At 48.2% G+C, this 23,507-nt stretch overlaps 1 protein-coding gene across 2 annotated transcripts in view; it reads left to right on the top strand.

Moving 5' to 3' along the window:
- Nucleotides 1-23,507, top strand: part of PACSIN2 (protein kinase C and casein kinase substrate in neurons 2) — a 134,598-nt gene that overhangs the window by 28,713 nt on the left and 82,378 nt on the right. The window contains exon 1 of one of the 2 annotated variants that reach the window (XM_060656155.3): nucleotides 21,922-22,029. The exons of the other annotated variant lie outside the window; for it this stretch is intronic. The gene's annotated coding sequence lies outside the window, so the exon portion shown is untranslated. Of the gene's footprint in view, nucleotides 1-21,921; nucleotides 22,030-23,507 lie in introns of those variants that run through there. 2 annotated transcript variants of the gene reach the window in all.

The raw sequence follows: 23,507 nt of genomic DNA, 5'->3' as shown, positions 1-23,507 counted from the left end.
ATTGGGCTATAAATCCCTTGTTGTATGAATTGCAAATATGTCCCTCTGGCTGGTGTTCCTATAATTTGTTTTTATTTTGTTTAGATGTCTTTTTCCATAAAGCTTAAAAATTTTTATGTAGTCCTATGTGTCTGTTGCTTTACAGTGTTTAGATTTCCTCTTCCATCCATGGTCTAGAGAAGACTATAGACCAATTTCCTGTGTGTGTATGCATATGTATGTTTATATATATTTGGAACATTTCTAAATATATTTCTAACCAGAACAGTAATTTGAATATAGTGGTGTATTAAAAGATTAGAGAGGGGAGGTGGGCTGGGGGATGGGGAAATAAAGGGGATGCATAGTACATTTATGGTGATGAGCACTGAGAAATGTACAGAATTGTTGAATCATTTTATTGTACATCCTAAACTGATAATAACAGTGTATGTTAATTGTACTTGAATTAAAAAAAAAAAAAAAAAAAAAAGCTTTACTTTCCATGACCAAGTACGGTTTATTACCGGAGCACAGGGTAGCCTAACAGGAAGTGTGTCAGCCGGCAGAGGCTCTGGCTCAGGGCTTAGGAGCATGTTGTGTTCCAGTCCTGACGTCTGTCAACTCTCTGACTTTGGCTGAGTTATTTAAATCTCCTGAGCTTTGGTGTCATCTGTAAAATCAGTAGCACAAGAACAGCACCGTCGTAAAGGGTTGACGTAAGGGCTAAATGTGGGATAAATACGTCCACAGTGATGAGAACGGGGCTTGGTGCCTGGTAAGTACTCAATGTTATGCTGACCAATTCACTACATAAAATCAAAACCTACGTTGACGGTGTTAGCAGATGTTTAAAAGGCGTATAATAAAATCCAACAGCTAATCCTGATGAGATTCTAAGTAAAATGGTCATAGAAGGAATCTACATAAATACGGAAGTATTTCCCAGCAGCGGGCAGCAGGCATATTAAGTTGTCGTTCTGTTAAGTTCCGGCACGACAGGGAGGCCCGACTGCCGCCCTGTTCCTTCACAACCGTGAGCCCCCGGATGATCCTGTGGACGTGACAGGTGCATGGGGAGAGGGGCCAGAGGAGGGGCTGTGGCAGTGTCTGTCCAGTGAGCTGGCCCTGTGCTTGTCTTCTGCCTGGAGCGTGTGACCGCTTGTCCCGAGGACTTCCCACTGGCCTTTCACCACCAGGTGTGGCTCCTGACCTCACCCTGCAGGAACCAGGAATGAATTCCTGGGGTTGGGTGGTGGAGACGATTGTTACCGCGAGGAGCCACCTCACCGGCCAGAGGAGCAGTACGAGTACCGGGAACTGAGTGCCGCGTCCGGATTGCCGAGGGCCAGTGGCAGCGCGGGTAACCTGGCAGGTGCCCGAGGTTCTGTACCCTCTCTGCGAGGGCTTAGCCCAGCCGTCATCCCTGACCTCTCCCTTCCTCTTCCACATGCAAAATAAGTGGACCAGTGTTCTTGAAATGAGGGGGAGGGAAGGCTGGAGTGCTCTGAACCCTGGGCTTCGGGTCAGATGGCAGCTTCTAGACTGGTCCCCGCAAGTTTTGAAGCATAATAATGACCTTGAAGCCAGCCTCCCAGCTTGGGAATTTAACAGTCCTGCACCACAGGGAAGCTCCTAGTAGGTATTTCCTGCCAGTGGGTAAAGGTATTCCAGGATATTTTATCATTCCCTCATTAACCTGCCTTTTTAAAAAAAAAAATTATTTTAATTATTTTATTCTAAATTTTTAAATTTTTTTAACTTAAAAAAGAATATTTATGTATGCATGTATAACCAATGTATTCACTTTTTGTTTACGAGCTTTATAAAAAGAGAATCGTAAGTAATCTGCAAATTCCTTTTTACTGCTGAATAGCGTTGCATTGTGTGCATTGTATTAGTCAGGGTTTTCCAGAGAAGCAGAACCAATAGGATGTGTGTATCTGTAGAAAGAGATTTATTTCGAGGAATTGGCTTACGTGCTTATGGAGACTGACATGCCCAAATCTACAGTCTGGGCCAGCAGGTGCGAGCCCTGGAGACACCATGCTACAGTCCAGGCCCTCCTGAAGGCCGGCTGAAAGAGGATTCTCTCTTACTTGGGGGAGGGTTGGCTATTTTGTCCTATGTTCAACTGATTAGAGTAGGATCCTCCCACATTGTGGAAGGCAATCTACTGATTAAAATGTTAATCTTATTCAAAAACACCCTTGCAGAAAAACCCAGAACAGTGTTCGATCAAATACCTGGGCACTTTGTGACAGTCAACTTGGCCTATAAAATTAATCACATGCATAGGCATTCTCTTCCACACTGGCTATTGTCACACTTCCTTTTTTTAAACAAATTTTTAAATGTTTGTTTGTTTATTTATTTATTTATTTATTTATTTTGGGGGCGGGGAGGGGCAGAGAGAGGGAGAGGGAGAGGGAGAGAGAGAGAGAGAGAGAGAGAGAGAGAATTCCAAGCAGGTTCTGTGCTATCTGTGCAGAGCCCAAGGGCTCAAAGTCACGAACCGAACTGTGAGATCATGACCTGAGCGGAAATGAAGAGTCTTACACTTAACCGCTTGAGCCACCCAGGCGCCCCTATTGTCACACTCCTTAATTGTGCCCATCTAATGGCTGTCAGTGTTCTCGTTCTGGCCTTCATTTGCATCTCTCTGGTTACTGATGAAGATGAGCATCTTTTCATGTGGGTGTTAGCAATCCATGGGTCCTCTTTGGTGACGCCTGATGAGTCTTCTGTACGTCTCTTGGGTTGTCTGTATTTTCCTTATTGATTTGTGTTGGTTCTTCTTCATTTGCATAGTAGCCGATTTGCTGGTTCAGTGAGACACAGATATTGCCTCCTACCTTGTCCATGTGTTTTTATTGTCATTATGCTATCTTTTGTTAAACATTTTTAATTTCATTGCAGTTCACTAGATTAAATCTTTTCTTTAATGATCTGGTACTTTTAATGACTTTTTAAAGGAAACCCTTCCTTGCCTTGAGTCTATAAAGATATTTATTTTCTTCTAAGAAAAGTTTTTTTTAACATTTGTTTATTTTTGAGAGATAGAGACAGAGTGCAGGTGGGGGTGGGGCAAAAAGAGAGGGAGACACAGAACCTGAGGCAGGCTCCAGGCTCCGAGCTGTCAGCACACAGCCCGACATGGGGCTCGGACTCACGAGCCGTGAGATCACGACCTGAGCCAAAGTCAGACGCTTAACCGACTGAGCCACCCACGGGCCCCTCTCCTAACAATTTTAAAGTTTTGCTTTCCACATGAAGCCTTAGCCTATCTGAAGTTGATTTTTGTAATTGTTTTTTTGTGTGAAGTAGGAATCCAGTATTATTTCCTTCCATGTGGATGACTGGTTGATGTGGCATCACTATTGAGAGACTCCTCTGTGCTGTGGGACACCACCTCTGCCATAGAGGAGTTTAGAAGTATGTGTGGGTCTGTTTCTTTTCTTTGCTTTTTTTTTTTTAAATTAAAATTGACTTTTTTTATTGTAGTAAAGTATGCGTAATATAAAATTTACCAATTAAACCATTCTATTTTTTAATTGAAGATTTTATTAAAAATTTTTAAATGTTTACTTTTGATTAAAAAATTTTTTAAAAAATGTTTATTTTTGAGAGAGAGAGAGCATGAGGGTGAGGGGCAAAGAGAGAGAGAGAGAGACACAGAATTTGAAGAGGGCTCCAGGCTCTGAGGTGTCAGCACAGAGCCCTATGTGGGGCTCGAACCCACTAACTGCGAGGTCGCGACCTGAGCTGAAGTCGGATGCTTAACTGACTGAGCTGCTCAGGCGCCTCATAGATTTTATTTTTTAAAGTAATCCCTACACAGAACATGGGGCTTGAACTCACAACCCCGAGATCAAGAGTCACATACTCCACCGATGAGTGACCCAGCCAGGCACTCCTACCATTTTCACCATTTTAACCATTTGAAATTGTTCACTTCTGGGGCACCTGGGTGGCTCAGTCGATTAAGTGTCCGACTCTTGATGGCAGCTCAGGTCATGATCTCACAGTTGGTGAGTTCGAGCCCCGCGTCAGGCTCTGCTCTGACAGTGCAGAGCTTGCTTGGGAGTCTCTCTTTCTCTCTCTCTCTCTGCTCCTCTCCTGCTTGTTCACTCTTGCTGTCTCAAAACAAATAAACATTTAAATTGTGCGATTGTGTGGCACGAAGCACATTCCCATTGTTGTGCAACCACCACCACCATCCGTGTCCAGAGCTTCTTCATCTTCCCAGACTGAATCTGTCCCCATGAAATGACAGCTCCCCATTCCTCCCTACCTCTGGCCCTGAGGGTCTGTTCCTGGTCTGTGCCTGGTCAGCTTACCACCACTAGAGACAACCTCCCTTCCTCCATTCTGCCTTTTATTAAAGTGTTTGGTATTATCTTCCTTATGAGTGAACCTCAAGGACGGAGACTCTCTAAGTGGATCTCTGTCTCCCTTAAAATTAGCACTTTTACAGTGAGCATATGACAAGAGCTTCGTAAATGCTCATAACTGAGTACCGATTGGAATCGGGTTTGAGTGAATTAGTAGGTTACACTCACTCAAGTTGGGACCCGTGAGAGATGCCACGAGCGTCAGAAGTGACCAGATACCCCCTTCATAACAGACGTGGAGGATATGGTGGCACTAGCCGGGTGGATTTGGTGGCTCTCCCTGACCCGCCTTCGGGCATGGCCTCCTTGAAGGTTCGCTGGGTCTCCCGAGCAGATACCTTTGCTCCAGATGGCGGCCTTGCATTGGTCTGCAGGGGAGAGGGAAGGAAAAGAGGCCTTAATGAGTCCAATGCCGATGACCTCTTCTTTATTTTTATTTTTATTTTTATTTTTTTGCTTTGTTCTTGAAGTGTAGTTGACGTACAATGTTATATTAGCTTCAGGTGCACAACGTGGTGTTTTGACAATTTTGCACGTTACGCGGTGCCCACCATGGTAAGTGCCGTTGCCGTCTGTCGCCACGCGGCGTTATTACCGCATTATTGCCTGTATCCCCTGCGCTGTGCTTTTCATCTGTGACTTACTTATTTTATAACTGGAAGTTTGTACCTCTTAATCTCCTTCACCTATTTCGCCCATCCCTGCACCCACCTCCCTTCTGGCACCCACCAGTTCTCCGTGTGTATGAGTCTGTTTCTGTTGTTTTTCTTTGTTTCGTTTTTTAGATTTTACATATAAGTGAAACCAAATGGTATTTGTCCTTGACTCATTTCCCTTAGCACAATACTCTCTGGGTCCACATCCATATTCTTGCAAAGGGCAGAAGCTCATTCTTTTTTTATGGCTGAGCGATACTCCAGTGTGTGTGACACACGTACCACATCTTTGTTATCTATTCATCTATTGATGGACACTTGGACGGCTTCCGTATCCTGGCTATTGTAAATAATGCCGCAATAAACATAGCAGTGCATGTATCTTGTCAGATTAGTGTTTTTGTTTTCTTGGGTAAATACCCAGTAGTGGAAATACTGGATCATATGGTACGTCTATTTCTAATGCTTTGAAGAACCTTCATACCATTTCCACAGCAGTCACACAAGTTTACATTCCTGCCAACAGTGCACGAGTGTTCCCTTTTCCCTGCATCCTCACCAACACCTGTTAATCGTCTTTTTCAGCCTAGCCATTCTGACAGGTGTAAGGTGACATCTCATTGTGGTTTTGATTTGCATTCCCTGATGGTCAGTGATGTTGAACATCTTTTCCTATGTCTGTTGGCCATCTGTGTGTCTTGTTTGGAGAAATGTCTATTTCAGTCCTCTGCCCATTTTTCAATTCGTGTGTGTGTGTGTGTGTGTGTGTTGAGTTGTGTAAGTTTTTATTTTGGGTATTAACCCCTTTCCAGATATATCACAAGCAAATCTCTCCTTCCATTCAGTACGTTGCCTTTTTGTTTTTTTTTGATCGTTTTTGTTTTTTGTTCTTTTTGCCGTGCAAAAGCTGTTTATTTTTATTGGGTATAGTCCCAATAGTTTATTTTTGCTTTTGTTTTCCTTGCCTGAGGAGACTTACCCATGAATACATTGTTAAGGCTGTTGTCCAAGAGTTTATTGCCTATGTATCTTCTGGGAATTTTATGGTTTCAGGTCTCACATTTAGATCTTTAGTCCACTTGGAGTTTATTTTTGTGTATGGTGTGAGAAAGTGGTCCATGTGGCTATGCAGTTTTCCCAGCACAGTCTTTCCTAGTGAAGAGACTGTTTTTTGCCTATCGAATATTCTTGCCTCCTTTGTCGAAGATTAATTGACCATATAAGCGTGGGTTTATTTCCGGCCTTTCTGTTCCGTGCCATTGATCTGTCTGTTTTTGTGCCAGTTCCGTATTGTTTTGAGTTCTTTAGCTTCGTGTAGTAGATCTTGAAATCTGGGATTATGGTGCCACCGGCCTTGTTCCTCTTGCTTATGATCTTTTAATGATAATCTCCACCCAGACAAGAAGCCTGTGTTTGGTAGCTGTCCCCTGCCCACCGAGAAGAGTGTGCGGCTGTTCCCCCGGGGAGGAGTTAGACACGGGGTAACAGACCAGGAGCACTGAGAAAATCCTCCTTCGTGGAAATCAGTGTAGAGGTCGTCGGAATACAAATGAAATTCATAGGTGATTGATAGATGAGTGTGGTGGGTGTGGTACCTGTCATCTGGTGCCCGCGGGAAAGAGCTGTGCGGGGACAATAAAGCCGGCTGTGCTGGCTCCTCAGTGGAATTGGCTTTTTGTTGTTCCGTGGTACCTAGGTCTTGGAGGGCAACCAGAAGGAGAGTGGATAGAGGGATTTGGGGGGAAGGAGACTGAGATTTTGGGACACGATAGGCGGTCAGGTGCCAGACCAGGTGTTTTATCTCACCTAATCCCCCCCGCAACCTGAGACGAGACCTGCCGGTCTTCTTACAGCCGAGCACCCCGGCCCCGTTGGGCGTCCGGGGAAGGCTGCTGTGCCTGGTGCCGGTGTGGGGCTTGCCAGGCCTGGCGAGCCTGGGTACGGGGCCCGAGAGCTTGTCCTCTAGAGTCTATCAAATGTGTAAAGTCCAGGGTGTATTTGGACAGTTTCTAACTCAATACAGTATTTAAAAAATGAATGGAAAAGAGGCTATGTGGCCTTTTTGTCAGTGTGAAGTTGAAAAGCGAAGGCTCAGTGGAGGGCCGTCGGGCAGTGACCCTATTGTACAGACTCCTGGTTGCGTCACTCAGGGCGCTGGGGGAGTTTTGACCTGAATTTTGCAAGACAGTCTTCAGTTACTCTCCAATTACTGGATAAGCAGAAATAATGAAGTTGCTCATTGATGAGAAACGTGGCAGACTGTCGTTTTCAAGCTGTTGTTCTGGAGAACAAGTACAACCTTTTTTTAGCTGTCTTTTTTTTTTTTTTTTTTTTTTTTTTAAGATTGTTTAAAAAAAAATCGCTACTGGTTCTCTCTCTTTGTCTTTCAATAATTTTGCTGCACAGCGCTTGGGCAGGAGTATTTCACATCAATTCTTCCGTGGGCTGACCTTCAAGTGCAGGACGTTTGCTCTAGTGCCCAGGAGGACATTGGCTGTGCTAACGTGCTTACTTTGTGTTGACTCCGGCCACAAAAGTCTTCTTAAATCCAGTTCTGAATGAATTAAATCCCCATATGCTGTTTATAATTTGAAACCCAGGTGTGTGCTTTGATTTCTAGAACTGTGTCCTGTTTCAAATGTGGGAAGGCACCGTTACGAAGAAGCACATGCAAAGCTGTTGAAAAGCACGAGTGAATTTTCAGTCTTTGTGAGGCGATAGGCTCCGCCCTTCCAAGCATGGTCTCCGGGTCAGAAAGACCAAGGGCAGAATCCTGCTTCTGCTGCTTCCAGCCCTTTCCCTGTGCAGAGCTCAGCCTCATACTTGCTAGTGCACAGTTCTTTTCTTAAAAATTAAAAACAATGTTTTAAAATATTCATTTGAGAGAGAGAGAGAGAGAGAGAGAGAGAGCGAGCTCACGCGCGCATGAGGAAGGGGCAGAGACAGTAGGAGACAGAATCTGAAGCAGGCTCTAGGCTCTGAGCTCTCAGCGCCGAGCCCAATGTGGTGCTCGAACTCACAAACGATGAGATCATGACCTGAGCTGAAGTCTGGTCTTCAACCGACTGAGTCACCCGGGCGCCCCCGTTAAAAAATAAAAATTAAAAAAAATTTTTAAGTAGGCTCCACACCCAATGTGGGGCTTTGAACTCATGACCCTGGGATTATGAGTCCTATGCTCTACCAACTGAGCAAGCCAGGTAACCCCCCTACCACCCAGTGCATTTCTGATAACAGCTCATCTTTTCTCGAGATTTATAAAAAACTATTTTTTGTTTTTATTTTTTACATGTTTATTTATTTTGAGGTGCCTGGGTGGTTCAGTCGGTTGAGCGTCTGACTTTGGCTCAGGTCATGATTTCACAGTTCACAAGTTCGAGCCCCGTGTTGGGCCCTTTGCTGATAGCTCAGAGCCTGGAGCCTGCTAAGGATTCTCTCTCTCTCTCTCTCTCTCTCTCTCTCTCTCTCTCTGCCCCCTCCCTCATACTCTGTTGCTCTCAATCTCAAAAAAATTAAAAAATTTTTTTTTTAATGTTTATTTTGAGAGAGTGCACGAGTGAGTGGGGGAGGGACAGAGAGAGAGGGAGAGAGAATCCCAAGCAGGCTTTGTGCCGTCAGCACAGAGCCCGACTCAGGGCTTGATCTCACAACCCTGGGATCATGACCTGAGCTGAAATCAAGAATCGGGTGCTCAACCGACTGAGCCACCCAGGCGCCCCCAAAAAACTCTTTTTTAAAAAATGAATTCTCATACGGTGGTATGTAATCCCTCCTCCTTTTATTGTTTTCAGTCCGTGAGCCAGCAGACCCTCAGAGCTTGCTGAGTGAACCAAGAGAGGCTCTGGAGGGGAGAGGCTGGGCGGGAAGGGAGGGCGGGAGCCCGGGCCTGCTCCTGGCCGGCTCTGCTGAGGCTGGAGTGGGGAGACCAGGCAGTGCAGTCTGGTGGTTTGGTGGTCACCTCTGTCAACCCAGTTCATCGCTACAGTCAGATGCCCCCGCGTCCAGTGGTGCACAGCGTTAGCGACCTTGAACGGCCTTCAGCTTCCTTCAGGTCAGCGGGCTCCCTTTCTTTGAGACTCTTTAGCCAACTTTTATTTCTTCACGCTTCGTCTTCCCTGGATGAATTTTAGAAGGAAGGCCACGTTGCCACCGACTCCTCATAAAGGGTATAATGAACACTTATTAGCCAGTTGAATTTTTTATATTATTTTTTCTGCGATAAGCTTTTTATTTTGGAAAAAATTGAGGTAGGCAGAAAAGTTGCAAAGACAATACAGAGAGTTCCCACAGGCTTTTCGCCCAGTTTCCCCGAATGTTAACATCTTATGTAACCGCAGCACACTTGGCAAAACCAAGAATTTCACGTTGGTACAGAGTTATTAGCTAAACTACAGACTGTGCTTGGATTTCACTGCTTTTTCCACTGAGATTCTGTCTGTTCCAGCATCCGGTCCAGGACATCACATCGCGTTTATCCTGGTCTCCTTCATCTGTGATGGTTTCTGCCTTTCCCTGTTTTTCACGACCTTGACAATTTTGAAGAGTGCCGGTCGGATATTTGGGGGGATGTCCCTCACTTTGGGTTTACCTCATGTTTTTTTTCACATTATTGGATGGGACTTATGAGTTGTGGGGAAGAATACGGCAGAGGTGAAGCGCCTGCCTGAAACCGTTTCAGGGAGCGCAGTGACGTCAGCATGATTGATCCCTGGTGAGGGTCACCTTGTGGGATAGTATTTTTACTCCTCAGTGTGACACATGGCTTGAGCGGCTCTGGCTCCCCAAAAAGTTGCCATTCCCTTCGGGTGAGGGCCTCTCCTCTGCCGTGTGCCTCTTCCCAGAGTAAGCACCCGTGCTGTGGGCCTGCCGGGTCCCGTGAAAACACATCTGGGGCCCACGATTCTGGGAGCATTGAACAATTTTCTCAATCACAAGTGAAACGAGGCCAGCCCTCCATTGGTAATTGTTGAAACTAGGGGTCATGATTCTAGTCTTTTTACTTTTTATATGGTTGACGTTTTCTTTTTTTTTTTAATTTTTTTTTTTTTAACATTTATTCATTTTTGAGAGACAGAGTATGAGTAGAGGAGGGGCAGAGAGAGAGGGAGACACAGATCTGAAGCAGGCTCCAGGCTCCGAGCTGTCAGCCCAGAGCCTGACACGGGGCTCGAACTCATGAACCATGAGATCATGACCTGAGCCAAAGTCGGACACTTAACCGACCGAGCCACCCAGGCTCCCCTACGGTTGACGTTTTCTGTAAAAGATGAAGAGGAAAACATTTCCAGTCTACAGATACAATGAATCCCACATGGTTTTGAGGGTGTAGGTGTTACGATGTTGGTTGTTGCCAGGGTCGTTCGGGCTGGTAGGACTCATCTTGAAGGTATTTGGTTCTTCCCCAAGGCCTCCGTGGGAAGACAAGCTTGTGTATAAACCAGTGTTCAGTGGTACTGCTAATGATCATGTAATGGCAGTATTTCTTAACGTCACAGACGTAGCACAATAATTGGTGTACCATCAGAAATTAATCCTGCAGAAAATGAGGTCATAGATGAGTTGGAATACGTTTGTGGAACAGACAGAAAATCTTAACTGTTGTCACATTAATTTGTTGGAAAGAGCATCTGAATCTAATGAATTTGGACGTGGCCTATTTCTTATATATGCACTGTTTTGAACATTACACATTGTGAATCTGGCGTTTCGATAAGTGAAGCAGAGAAATACTGGTACCAGTTAAAGATCCCAGTCCCCCCCCCCCCCCGCCCCCCTGCCGAGCCTCAAGACACTTTCTAACAGGTAGGGAACTGGAAGTGGATTTGGAAGGGGCACACTGGCGGAATAAGCACAAAGGGCCTCAGGGTCTGGGTCAGCTTGCTCTTCGTGTCCAACTCCTCCCCCCCCCATTCACCCACCAACACAGTTACAGAGTGAGGAGTTGTAAAAGTGAACACTGTCATGAAGCATCATAAACATGCTTGGTGCCACATCTTAAGAAGATCTTGGCCTTGGAAGTCAATGCTCTGGACTGTTTATAAAATTTCCCCCAGCCCTGGGGCACCTGGGTGGCTCAGTCCGTTGAGCATCCGACTTCGGTTCAGGTCATGATCTCACAGCTCATGAGTTCGAGCCCCACGTCGGGCACTGTGCTGACGGCTCAGAGCCTGGAGCCTGTTTCAGATTCTGTGTCTCCCTCTCTCTCTGTCCCTCCCCTGCTCACACTCTGTCTCTCTCTCTCTCTCTCTCTTGCAAAGATAAATAAAGATTAAAAATTAAAAACAAATAAATTTGCCCCAGCCCTAATCCAGGTACGTAGGTACTGTCACAGGACCGTCTTCCCTGTCACGACCTTTATACAGCTTTGCGTGCGTATGTTCGTTGTATGGGTTCGGTGGTCACCCAGCTCTGTGGGTCATGTGTGTTGCCAGAAGCACTGGGATCCTTGTCCCCTCTTAGGGAAGGGGCTGTCTGGCAGCTGACTCCCCTTTCTCAGGGTTCTCACTGGGAGGCGTCAAACTGTGAGAGCCTGAGAAGTCTCCCCTGCCTGTGTGTGGATGGCCCTGGGGACGGGGCCTTCATTTGGTTCTGTTCTTCTGGTAACCTCAGATGTGCTTACCCTCCACAACGGCTCCCTCAGACCCACCTCTGCGTGGAGTTAATTTGGGTGATGCCGAGGTCTTAAAGAAGCGTTCTACTGTGGATGAGATAGTTGGTCTGAGGCCGGGGCCAGCGTCTTCTGCTTTTGGATGCGGCTGGAGAGCCTCGACCCTTCCTAGGACTTAAGTATGTGTACGGAAATGGTTCATAAGATCTCAGACGGAGTTACGGAGTGAATTGTGGGGTATGCCCAGGAACCCCATCCCTTGGCTTTCCCACGTGAAAGACTGCACAACCAGTGAGACCAGCTGCAAGGGTGACGTGCCTCCCTCTGGAGGTTCTGTCAGGCTTTGGTTGATGGCATCTTTGCCCCAGGGTTTGTCCAGAACGGGGGGTTTTATGGAAGCCTTGCAGGCAGGGGTTCGCCCCTGGGTGTGCCGTGCCCAGAGGCTTCCGAGCGTCGTGGTCCCAAGTGCCCTCTGTGCAGCCGTGGGCCCTCCACAGGCCTGCCACGCACTGCCTTGGAGTCACCCGTTTGGGTTTAAACTCTTGTAAGGAACTCCGTTTATTCCTTCATTGTAAAATCAGTGCACGTACTTTGTAAAATACAAGTACAAATTATTCAAAAGAAGAAAATCACTGTCGGTACCTTGATGTTTACTTCTCCAGAGCATTACGTTTACTACACACAAATGTGATTTTTAGAAACAAATGGGATCATATGATTTAAGCCATTTGTAACCTGTCCTTTTTTCTTTTTTTTAATGTTTACTTATTTATTTTAAGAGCGCGAGAGTGAGAGAGAGGACAAGTGAGGGAGGGGCAGAGAGAGAAGGAGAGAGAGAATCCCAAGCAGGTTCCTCACTGTCAGCACGGAGCCCCATGTAGGGCTCGATCTCATGAACCGTGAGATCATGACCTGGGCTGAGATCAAGAGTTGGACGCTTAACCAACTGAGCCCTTGTAACCTGTCCTTTACTTCAGTCTCACGGGGGAAATGGGCTCCTCGTCTATACTCTGTCTTGAGCTGGGTCACCGGGCACGGATGTGGGGCAACCACCGTCAGGCTGAACAGCTTGCTCTCTCCTGCGACCCCTGCCAGGGTGCTCGCCGTGTGCCCCTGAGACCTGTCCCGGACTCAGCCCTCTCTGCTGCTCAGCCCGGTTGGCCTCTGGGCAGAGCCCCCACAATTTATTTTCCTTCGCAAGACCATCTGAAGCAGTCCCGTCCATATCCATACGTGGTTCCTCGTGGTCACCGTGGGTTTGCCTCCATTCGGATTGCATTGTTGAGTTTCTGACCTGTGTTGGTCGCCTGCCCTCTGAATTTCCTGGGGCGCTGCTGCCACCCGAGTCCCTGCGTCTTTGCCTACTACGTTTCCACCCTATCCTAGGAGAGTCCCCTTTGATCCTTCCGCGACTTTGGCTGTGGTCGGCATCATGGGGCTGACCTCAGCGGCCACCATGTAAAAATGCCCTGTGTGTACATTACCTCCCTTCATCTTCCCGGGCCCCGGTGTGGCGACTGAGGCTGTCTTCGTGTCACAGGTGGAGGAGCTTAGAAGCCTGCCAGGGTCCCGCGCCTGCTCACCACTGCCCCTCTCTGTTGCTTGGCCCCACTCAGCTCCACCTTGCCCATGGAGGCCAGCCTGTAATGTCCTCACTTGGCAGGTCGAAGTACAACTGGGAATGTCGTGTTTAAGATTGTTTAGAGTAGGCTTCAGTTTTAAGTGGTAAAAGTAGAAGGAAAACATGAAATTTGTAAAACGAGATACACTTGTAAGTTTGTCGTTGGTATTCTATTTATAATCCCATTTCAGACCTGAGAATGGGAGCTTTTAGGGTTAGAGAGCATGTCTTTAAATTGAATTTTTAGGGGCACCTGGGGGGCTCCGTTGGTTGAGTGACCAACTCTTGACCGGCTTGCGTCATGATCTCACCGTCTGTGAGTTCAAGCCCCACATTGGGCTCTGCGCTGACAGTGAGCAGCCTACTTGGGATTCTCCCCCCCGCCCCCGTCCCTCCCCTGCTTGCTCTTTCTCTCTTTCAAAATAAATAAAAATAAACTAAAAAAAAAAATAAATAAATTGAATTTCTACAATACTCAACAGTGCCTGCAGGCTTTAGATTCATTCATTAAATTCTAAATGTATATTTACAGGCCGGGCTGAAGCACAGCATTCTTGAATAAGGGTTTGGATGTCCCCTATTTCTTGGCACATCGGGATTCTCGATCTTCTCCCATCTTTCCCATCTTCTTTATCGCTGGCACTGGTCTAATTGGAGGAGAAGGTAATGAGAGCATTCTGGGATGCTTGGGATCGTGATTTCACTTATTTACATATTTATACCTCTCCTGGTTTCATGAAGGGTTTGAGTTGGTTGTTTGGGATTATCAAAAAAAGAAAAGGCAAGAACTGAATTCTTCCTTTGCCACCTCCAAAGCAACAATAAAACATGTTTAGTTCTTTAATTTTTTTCAAAGTTTATTTATTTTCAGAGAGAGAGAGAGAGAGAATGAATGAATGGGCAGGGGAGGGGCAGAGAGAGAGAGAGAGAGAAAGAGAAACCCAAGCAGGCTCAGTGTCCAAAGTTGGACGCTCAACCGACTGAGCCACCCAGGTGCCCCAGAACAGGTTGAGTTCTGATAAGGCCCTCAGAGGTCTCCCAGAGCTCTCCCACACCGTCACCGCATGCTTGTGGGACCCAGGACTCCGCTGGCAGAGGGAACCAATTGTAGAGCTCTGTGCACTGTCACCACTGTGTGACCATCGGCAAGCCACCTCCCTAGAGCTCTAGTTTTCTCTTTCAAAAGATGGGGACAGGCCTCCCACCCTGCAGGGTTATCAGGAAGTATAGTCATTGTATGTAAACATCATGGCACATGTGTATAAAATGTCATAAATAGTCCCTAATTTTACCTAATATTTGTAGAATTTCTAAACACCAGTTCATGATGGTGTTTTTACTGCCATGGGGCCAAAGTATCAACATTGTAATTATTCTTTACAAAGCCAGAGATATTTAGCTTGAGGCTCTTGATTTATTCTGAAGTTGTATGACCTGCTTTTTAGTGTCAGATGCCTTTTTTATTATTAAAATGCCTTTGAAATGAAATAATGGGGGGTGATTGGTTTTTCTTCTTGTTTTAGTGCCCTTGGTGGACAAAATAACCCTGGTGGGTAAAGTTGGGAGCTTCCGTCCGGTGCCCTCTCCCCTCTTGGGGGAGGAGGGAGCCTCAGCCCCTTCCTTACCTGACTCCACCCGTGGCCCAGCTTCCGGAGAGTTTTCCCATCTCCCCCACCCTCCTAGGTGGGGCTCCCTGCTTCCCATCTGTTAGGTAGCACCCGTCACACTGGGTGGTCCCCTGCGTGCTTGTCTCCCTACCCTCCTAAACTCTAAGCTGCGTAAGGACAAGTGTGGGGAGCGATTTAGCTTGTAATTTCTGGAGCCTAGCACAAAGAGGGTGCACACACATACAAGAGGAGGAAAATCGCCAGTAACACTCGAACACAGTGTTATCTCTAACTTTATTCCTGCAGATACCCAAAACTCACCACAAATCTTGCTCACCACTCCTTTTTGAGTTCAGACCTTCCTTCAGGGATCAGTTTCCATCTTCAGCGTGTTGACCCAGGAGGGCCTGAGGGGGCCCCAGAACCGAGAGTGACATCTTAACCACGCACATGTTGTGTTAGAAGCCCAGGGGTTTCTTCTCGCGATGGCACGTTATCAAATGTGTAAGAAAAGAAATTAACATTTTTCATATCACATTGGTGCTTTGAAGTTTTTCTCAATTGGGCTTTCTGCTTTAATTAGTCTGGCTCATTTTTTTCTTTAGCTTTGGGCAAGTGCCAGGGAAGCAAAGAAGCTTATATAAAGGGTTTTAAAGGTTTTTTTTTTTTTTTTTTTTTCCAAAGATAGAACTGGTACTTAGTTCAGCTTGTTCTGGCACCTTCTTCTTTGATCGAGAATGTTAGAAATTTGGCTTGGATTGTTCCTTTTTATATACATATGTGGGAAAAGTAAAGGCAAAGACGGCTCTATTTATGTCTTATTCCATAGAAATATGAAAGGCTAACAAGTAGGATTTGAACACGGCCACTACTCTCTCCACCAACCAACACCAAATAACCTATCGGACTGCTTTCTAGAACCCATTTAAATTCTAGAATTTCAGATTTACTTATCATCTGAGGAGAAAGAAAAGCTAATAATTGTAATTATCGCATTAGATTTTACTTGCTTTCCGACTGTCAAACAGCCATCGAAACCTGTCACCGAGAGCTGCCCTTTCTAATCCGCTGACTAGACGTTCTCGCGCTCTTTACTGCAGTGCTAAGGGAGAGCCGAGTTCACCTGGTGAGGGGGGTAGGGCACTCAGGTTCATCGGGATCGTTTGTGCCTGTTAGGGGACCAGCTGTTCTAAGAACTGAGACCCAGTGCAATACACGCACGCTGACACCGCCTGGAGCTCAGAGGCACCTTGCCGTGTGGTCCTTGGCGAAAGCAGCTTTGCTGCACTGGCCCTGCAGAGTGGGGACACTTCCGATGTTCAGGTTCCGCACAGGGCTTTTCTTCTTTTCCTGTCTCTCTTGCCTTCTCCCCCACAGTCCCTCCTCCCTGCCTGCTCCCCTCCCCTTTTCTCCTCATTGAGATATTAATGTCCATACAACCGAATGGACCCATTTAGGGGCTTTGACTAATGGATACGCCTGTGTCGCCACAGCCCCAAGCAAGACAGAGAACGTTTCCATCGCTTCAGAACTTCCCTTGTGCCCTGTGCACTCTGCCCCCCCGCCCGGCCCGGCCCGACCCGGCCCGGCCCCAGCCCCAGCCCCGGCCCCAGCCCCAGCCCCAGGCACACACTGATCCCGTCCCGGTGGGTTTGTTTGGCCTGGTTTAGAGCTTCGTGTCAGTGGAGACACACAGCAGGCACCCTTTCGCGCCCGCCCTCTTTTGCTCACCACCAAGTTTCTGTGATTCACCCGTTTGCACCTGTCGGAAGCTCATTCCTTTTAAGTGTCGAGGAGGAGTTTCCTGCCCCTCACGCAGCTGAGTTTCCGCCTCCCGTATGGAGAAGTGTGATAGAGAAATCAGGGCCCCGCGGAAGTGCGTGCCTGGTTGGTCTGTGGATCCCCTTGTCCCAGCTCCCCTCCGCACTGAGGAAGGCTCTTCCTGAGGAAGAGCACAGGAGGCACCTTCTCACCCCGGCCGTCACCAGTTGAGAATCTTGAAGAGTTGGCTTCTCAATATGACTCCGATCTGGTTGGCGCCAGCCTGTGGTAGTGGATACGATCCTGGTTTGCCTTTCCGGAGATGGGGAGATGGGCATTGCTGCCGGTGTGGGGCCTTGTGACCAGAGGGGTCTTCTAGAGCTTCTGCATGACTTCCGCCATCCCGGCAGGTGCCAAACCACCAGGCTCTGCGTTGAGCGCTCGCTAAGTTCAGGGATACGAGAACGAGAACCGCGGAGCCCAGCTAGCATGGGGCCGCCAGGTACCTCCACCCCTCCCCCCAGCACCTGCCTCTGAGCTGTCCGGCGTTTCCCTGGCCCTGTCCTGGCTCGTCTGGGAGCTCTGTTTAGCCCAGGAGGGAAGACTGAAGCACAGAGCTGCAGTCTGCACGGTTTTATTAACATCCTGATTACCGTGTGTCCATAACCTCTTTAAGGGTCACCTTGCGAGAGGCAGTAGTTGCTTAGGGCTGGAGAAGGGGCGGGGAAGACGGGAGGGAGAAGGAGGTGGCAGCTAAAGTGCACGGGGTTGCTTTTTGAGGTGGTAACAATGTCCTGAAATTGGGACGTTGGTTGCCCAACTCTCTACATGCACTAAAAACCATTGAATTAGATCTACTGTAAATTGTGAATGGCTGAATTATATGGTATGTGAATTACATCTCAGTAAAGCTGTTTTGGAAAAGGTGTGGCATTAGAGCAAGGGCACACCGGTAGCAGAATGGGGGAAAAAATCACATAGTGGAAGTCCCGTTCTCGCCCCCATGTGACATGACCTGTTGCCACATGTCCTCCTGTCCCTCACGAGGCTGGCTCCGTGGGAGGCCTGAGCCCGGCGGAGAGACCGTGGGCTTTGAAAGTATCCAGTAGACCTGACTCTGAATCCTACTCTGCCATGATTTGCTGGGTGGTGCTGGGCAGGTTGCCTAACTTCTCTGGTGGTTTCCCTTCTGTAAAACGGGGCTAGCGGTACCTATCTTACGGCGTCTTTTACAAGAGCTCAGTAAAGGCAGCCGTTTCCGCCCCGCACCGATCATATAACAAAGGTGTCAGAGAGAGGAGGCAGCCTGCCTGGTGTCGTCCCGACGTCTGGTGCTTACGCTGGGCTGGTGAACTGCAGGGCCAGGACTTAGCCATTGGCTGAGGACGGAGGTCATGGAGGCTCTGGTAGCGTTTAGCTGACTTGCTGGCCTGGGTCTCTGAATTTCTTTTCCTGCCTTATCTACGTGGTTTGAGTAGGCTGATGACAAGCTCTTGGAGAACCCTCCCCTGTCCCTTTCTTCGTGGAGCCCTCCCCGACCCCGCTTCCCACCCTGGGTCGCTGCCGCCCTCGCAGTGTTCCCTCCGCCCCTGGTGCATGCTGGTTCTCGCAGTCATCAGCCCGTGCCGTGTTGATTTATTTACACGTGTGTCCTGCCCCGACACTGAGCAGTCCCGGGCAGGGACCTTGACTTTCACAACCATGGGGCCCCCGAGGCCTTAAGCACTGTGCCTGCCACTAATGTTTGTTGAATGAATGCCCGATGGTTTCAAGTCCGGTGACAGAAACCAGATTGGAACTGGAAATACCAGTTTAGGCACCAGGTGCCAGAGGTTAGCAGGTGGGTTTCCCTGGAGCAGTGTTTCTGTCCCAGGACTGCCTTAGGGCGGGAGAGCTGCCTGAGACAGTCTTGTCCTCTGCCAGAGGGGCAGGACAGCTTGTCTCGCTGGGAACTGGGAACGCACTGGTGAGGTGTGGCTGAGGTTGTGGGGAGCGGGGAAGAATGCCCCAGCCACGCTGGAAGGAAAGCTGGGCTCTTTATTTCATAGTCCCACTGCCATCTGCATTTTTCTTTTAAGGTTATTTATTTTGAGAGAGAGAGAGAGAGAAAGAGAAAAAGCACAAGTGGGGGAGGGGCAGAGAGAGAGGGAGAGAGAGGATCCCAAGCAGGCTCTGCGTCGTCGGCCCAGAGCCTGACGTGGGGCTCAAACCTACAAACCGTGAGACCAGGACCTGAGCCGAAATGAAGAGTCGGAGGCTTAGCCGACTGAGCCACCCAGGCACCCCTGCTCTCTGCATTCTTAATTCACTTCAGATCAGATTTTTATTACACAGCAGCTGTATCCAAGATTCAGTTCTGGTTTATCGAGGGAGGCCACAGTGGCGAGGCAGCGGGGTGGGGGGAGTGGTTAACAGCTGGATTCAGGAAGCTGATTCAGATCTTAGCTACCCCCATGCGCCAGCTTTGGGACACAGGGCAGGTAATAGAATATTTCTGGACCTCAGTTATCTCATCTGGGAAATGGGAGAGGCAACAGTGCCCTGATGGGATTATTTTCATGATTAACCATAAAGTAAGCATTGTATAAATGTTCACCAAGCAGCTTGTGTTTGTTGGATTACAAAAAAAGTAAAGAGAATGAGGGTCTTAGAAAAACAAAATGAATAAATCTATCTCGCCACGATTGTCCTGTCCCGTAACCAAGAGCCCTAAGTGGGCCTCTGGGGCGGGGTTTTCTGTCATGCCAACCGATGAAGAGGAAAGGTAGACGATCAGCTGGCTCTACCAGAACTCAGGTGTTTATTCTTTCTTAGTGGAAGAAAATACCCCCAGAAAAGGACTTTTGTGACCATACTTTGTGCTGCTTAAATTTAGTTAAAATGCTTTGGAAGGTAAATGCCAGGCCGTTAGTTGTAGAAAGCCTGTCTGCGTGTCATGGTCAGGTACACCGAAGTAGTCTCTAGAAACATTATTTAGCCTTCTCCAGCCTTAGTGTCCATCACTGGACAAAATGACCTTGAGGGCCATTAACCCCCCCCCCCCCCCCCCCAGCAATCCCCGGTATGAAATAGGCACCTCCCTGCAGGCCAGAGGACGCCGGAGGCCCCGTGCGGCTGGCCTAGAGCTCTAGCATGTGTCCCTCTGTAAGGGTGCGGGGGAACCGAGCGGACTGTGGGGTACAGCGAAGTCTGCGTTGGGCTGACTTCTGTGGGGATTTTCTTTCGGGGGCCAGAGGGTGACATGATAATTTTCCAAGTAGTGTGAATTATTATCACATGTCAAGTAATTGAGCCTTGCGTTGGCATGGTCATTGCTTTATTGGTGTTTTTCCACTAAAGCATTTCTAAACACAAGATTCTGGAAAGATATTCTTTTTTTTTTTTTTTTTTTTTTTTTTTTAATTTTTTTTTTTTTTCAACGTTTTTTTATTTATTTTTGGGACAGAGAGAGACAGAGCATGAACGGGGGAGGGGCAGAGAGAGAGGGAGACACAGAATCGGAAACAGGCTCCAGGCTCCGAGCCGTCAGCACAGAGCCTGACGCGGGGCTCGAACTCACGGACCGCGAGATCGTGACCTGGCTGAAGTCGGACGCTTAACCGACTGCGCCACCCAGGCGCCCCTCTGGAAAGATATTCTTAACCTATTCTCTTTCGTGTTGTAAGGTCAGACTAGAGGCCCATGTTGCAAGGAGGGAAGGATCCAGTTCTGGCCACCGCCACTTAAACGTAGCATCTAGCTTGCCATGGGGGTTGGGGGAGGGGTGCACATTGTATCTTCTGGGAGGGTACTCTGGGGAAACTGAGATCTTAAAACATTTGTTTCTTGTGTTTTTACACATTAGTTTCAACATCTGTTCTTTTTTGTAGTGTTTGAAAAAAATTTTTTTTTTTTTAACGTTTATTTATTTTTGAGACAGAGAGAGACAGAGCATGAATGGGGGAGGGTCAGAGAGAGGGAGACACAGAATTGAAACAGGCTCCGGGCTCTGAGCTGTCAGCACAGGGGCCCGATGCAGGGCTCGAACTCACGGACCGCGAGATCGTGACCTGAGCCGAAGTCGGCGCTCAACCGACTGAGCCACCCAGGCGCCCCTAGTGTTTGTATTTTTTAGTATTGTTGCATACGTTTTAAAAACACTTTTCATTGAGACATAATATATACATACAAGTGCACACATTACACGTTTGCATACCAGTGAGTTTTCACAAACGGAGCACACAGACAGCTCAGGAGACAGAGCCCTGCTCAGAAGTGCTCGTGGCAACCCTTTCCTGCTTAGTCCCTCCCTGTTCTGCCCTGGCTTCAAGCAGCGTAGAATGTTTGTGTCGGCTCTTTCCTTTAACTCAGGGGAACTCTGCAGTATGTATTCTCATCGGCACGTATATTTGAAAATGAGTTAGGACCCCTGCCCCTTCCCCTAAAGTTACGTTATTCTTTTTCCTTCACTTTTAATTCTCTGTCAAGCTCCAGGAGGAAGGGTGTTTTCTGCGTTTAGTTTTTATTCTGGCGGCTCCCACTCGCGCATTTGAGGGCCTCCGGAGGCCGCCTGTGCTGCTGAGAGGCCGGGGTCTCCAGCTGTTGAGCCGCTTTCGCCTCGCTCTATGGAGTCCCAAAGAGAAGTTGAGTTTTACGTGTAGGGACCATGTAAGATCATCCCCTGCAAGTAAGTCCCTGTCCCATGATCTCCCGTGACTCCCGGCCCCTTAGCTCCAGCGCAGGTCTCTCTGCTCCTACCTGGAAGGATCCCAACCGCAACAGATCCTAAGGCTGTCGTGTGCAGTGTCAGTCAGTCGATGGACAGGTTGATTTGGGGAGGGTCCTATGCCTTTTGTCCTCAGATCTCCTCTGACTTTCTCTCGAGTACTGAGATTTCTGTTGGGCCGCTTTCTTTTTTTTTTATTTTTTATTTTTTCAACGTTTTTTTTAAATTTATTTTTGGGACAGAGAGAGACAGAGCATGAATGGGGGAGGGGCAGAGAGAGAGGGAGACACAGAATCGGAAACAGGCTCCAGGCTCCGAGCCATCAGCCCAGAGCCTGACGCGGGGCTCGAACTCACAGACCGCTAGATCGTGACCTGGCTGAAGTCGGACGCTTAACCGACTGCGCCACCCAGGCGCCCCTGTTGGGCCGCTTTCTGAAAAGAAAGCGCTTCCGTGAGGGTCCCAGCGGGCCCGGAGCGGAGGTCTGCGGACCTGGTGCCCGGAGGGTGCCTGCAGCGTGGAGGCCCGACCTTATCCCGCTGCCAGGAGTCGGCAGCCAACAGGAAATGATGAAATGCGCCGGGAGAATTCGGCGGGGAGCCGGAGGTCAGACACACCAGCAGGGCCGGGAGGAGGCAGGTACGGAGAGAGGCTGAGCTGCAGAGGGAGGCAGTCGAAGCTGGCGTCTGACAGAAAAACGTGAGTGTGCCATCTGAGGCGTGTATTTCCTTGAGGGGAGACCTTTGTAAGAGCAGAGTTGTCATTGATTTTTTTTTTCCCCTGGGTGCTTGGGTTTAACGGAAATCTCACCTTTTAAACACACCTCGTCTTAGAGCTTCTCGATGGAAACGTTCACCCGGTTCAACAGGAACCGAACTAGCGTGGAGTGTTCTCTCCGAAATGCTTTGCGAAAATGTCGGAGTAAATGTTTGATTTCTTGCTTGGTGAATAGATTTTTGGCCGAGACAAATGAAAGGTTGGGCTTTATCATCTTGACTCTGGTTTTAGAGCACACATGCATGCTTCATTCCCAAATAGATGGAATAAACGGGAAACTAGGGCCTGGCTTAGACCAGCTTACACACTCCCAGCTGTATTTTTTTTTCTTACCGGGTAGCTAAATGAGTTCCTTGAGTTAACTGCTGGCAGGGGTTGGTTCCTTCTCCTGCCGTCGGGCACATTCTGTCTTTGCGTGCTGCCGTTTCTTTTCTTCGCAGCCAAATCTAACCTGCAGACATGAAAATGGGACTTGTGAGAAGAGGCGACCGAATTCGCTTCGGTTGACACTAATTGTTTCACGGCCGCCTGCCCCAGACTCCCACAATTAGCCTGTGGCTCGCTCCAAGGGCCCCCCCGCCCTCCTCCGTCAAGTTCTTTCTTATTCCTCCCCGCAGCCGGACCCTGTGCGCTCGGCCCCTCCTGACTGCCGTCACTAGCCCCTGTGTTTTTATTTTTAGCGGATAGCGGAGGGCAAAAAGCTCCATTGTTTCCATAACCGAGCAGCCTCGTGTGCGTATTGCGTTGTTTCCTATCTTGGAAGTCGTGTTCTGGAATTAAAAAATTGTGGCTTCCTCCTTATTGTGTATGCAGTACTCAAAGTGCTTCTGGTTAGAAGGGCTTTTAAGCTCCCGGCGCTTGAGTGATCGATCGCAAAGTGAATATACTTTTTGGATTACCTGTCGCCGTGAACATTAGAAAGGCAGCGTCCGGGTCCTTTCTGTTCTCCAGAAAGTGCCCTGCTGGCTCAGCCTGTGCCACACAGAGAAGCATATTTTCTTGTTAGGCCGTCACCTTGTACGATTTGCGTATTTCAGACACTTTCAGGGTTATGCTTTCCTGTTTTTTGGGTTTTTTTTGTTTTAATATTTTTATTTATTTTTGAGACAGAGAGAGAGACAGAGCATGAGTGGGGGAGGAGCAGAGAGAGAGGGAGGCACAGAGTCAGAAGCAGGCTCCAGGCTCCGAGCTGTCAGCACAGAACCCGATGTGGGGCTCGAACCCACAAATTGCAAGATCATGACCTGAGCCGGAGTCGGACGCTTAACCGACTGAGCCACCCAGGCGCCCCAATGTGCTTTCCTGTTTTTAGAAATCTCCCAAATATATACTATTTCCCTCAGACCTTAATGAGGTCCACAGGTTTTGCCCTTGCTGTTGTAATTCTGGGTAGCTCCAAA

Source organism: Panthera onca, chromosome B4 (assembly GCF_046562875.1).
Source record: "Panthera onca isolate mPanOnc1 chromosome B4, mPanOnc1 haplotype 2, whole genome shotgun sequence".
In the NCBI taxonomy this organism is placed as follows: domain Eukaryota; kingdom Metazoa; phylum Chordata; class Mammalia; order Carnivora; family Felidae; genus Panthera; species Panthera onca.
This window is presented reverse-complemented; position numbering and strand designations above follow the sequence as displayed.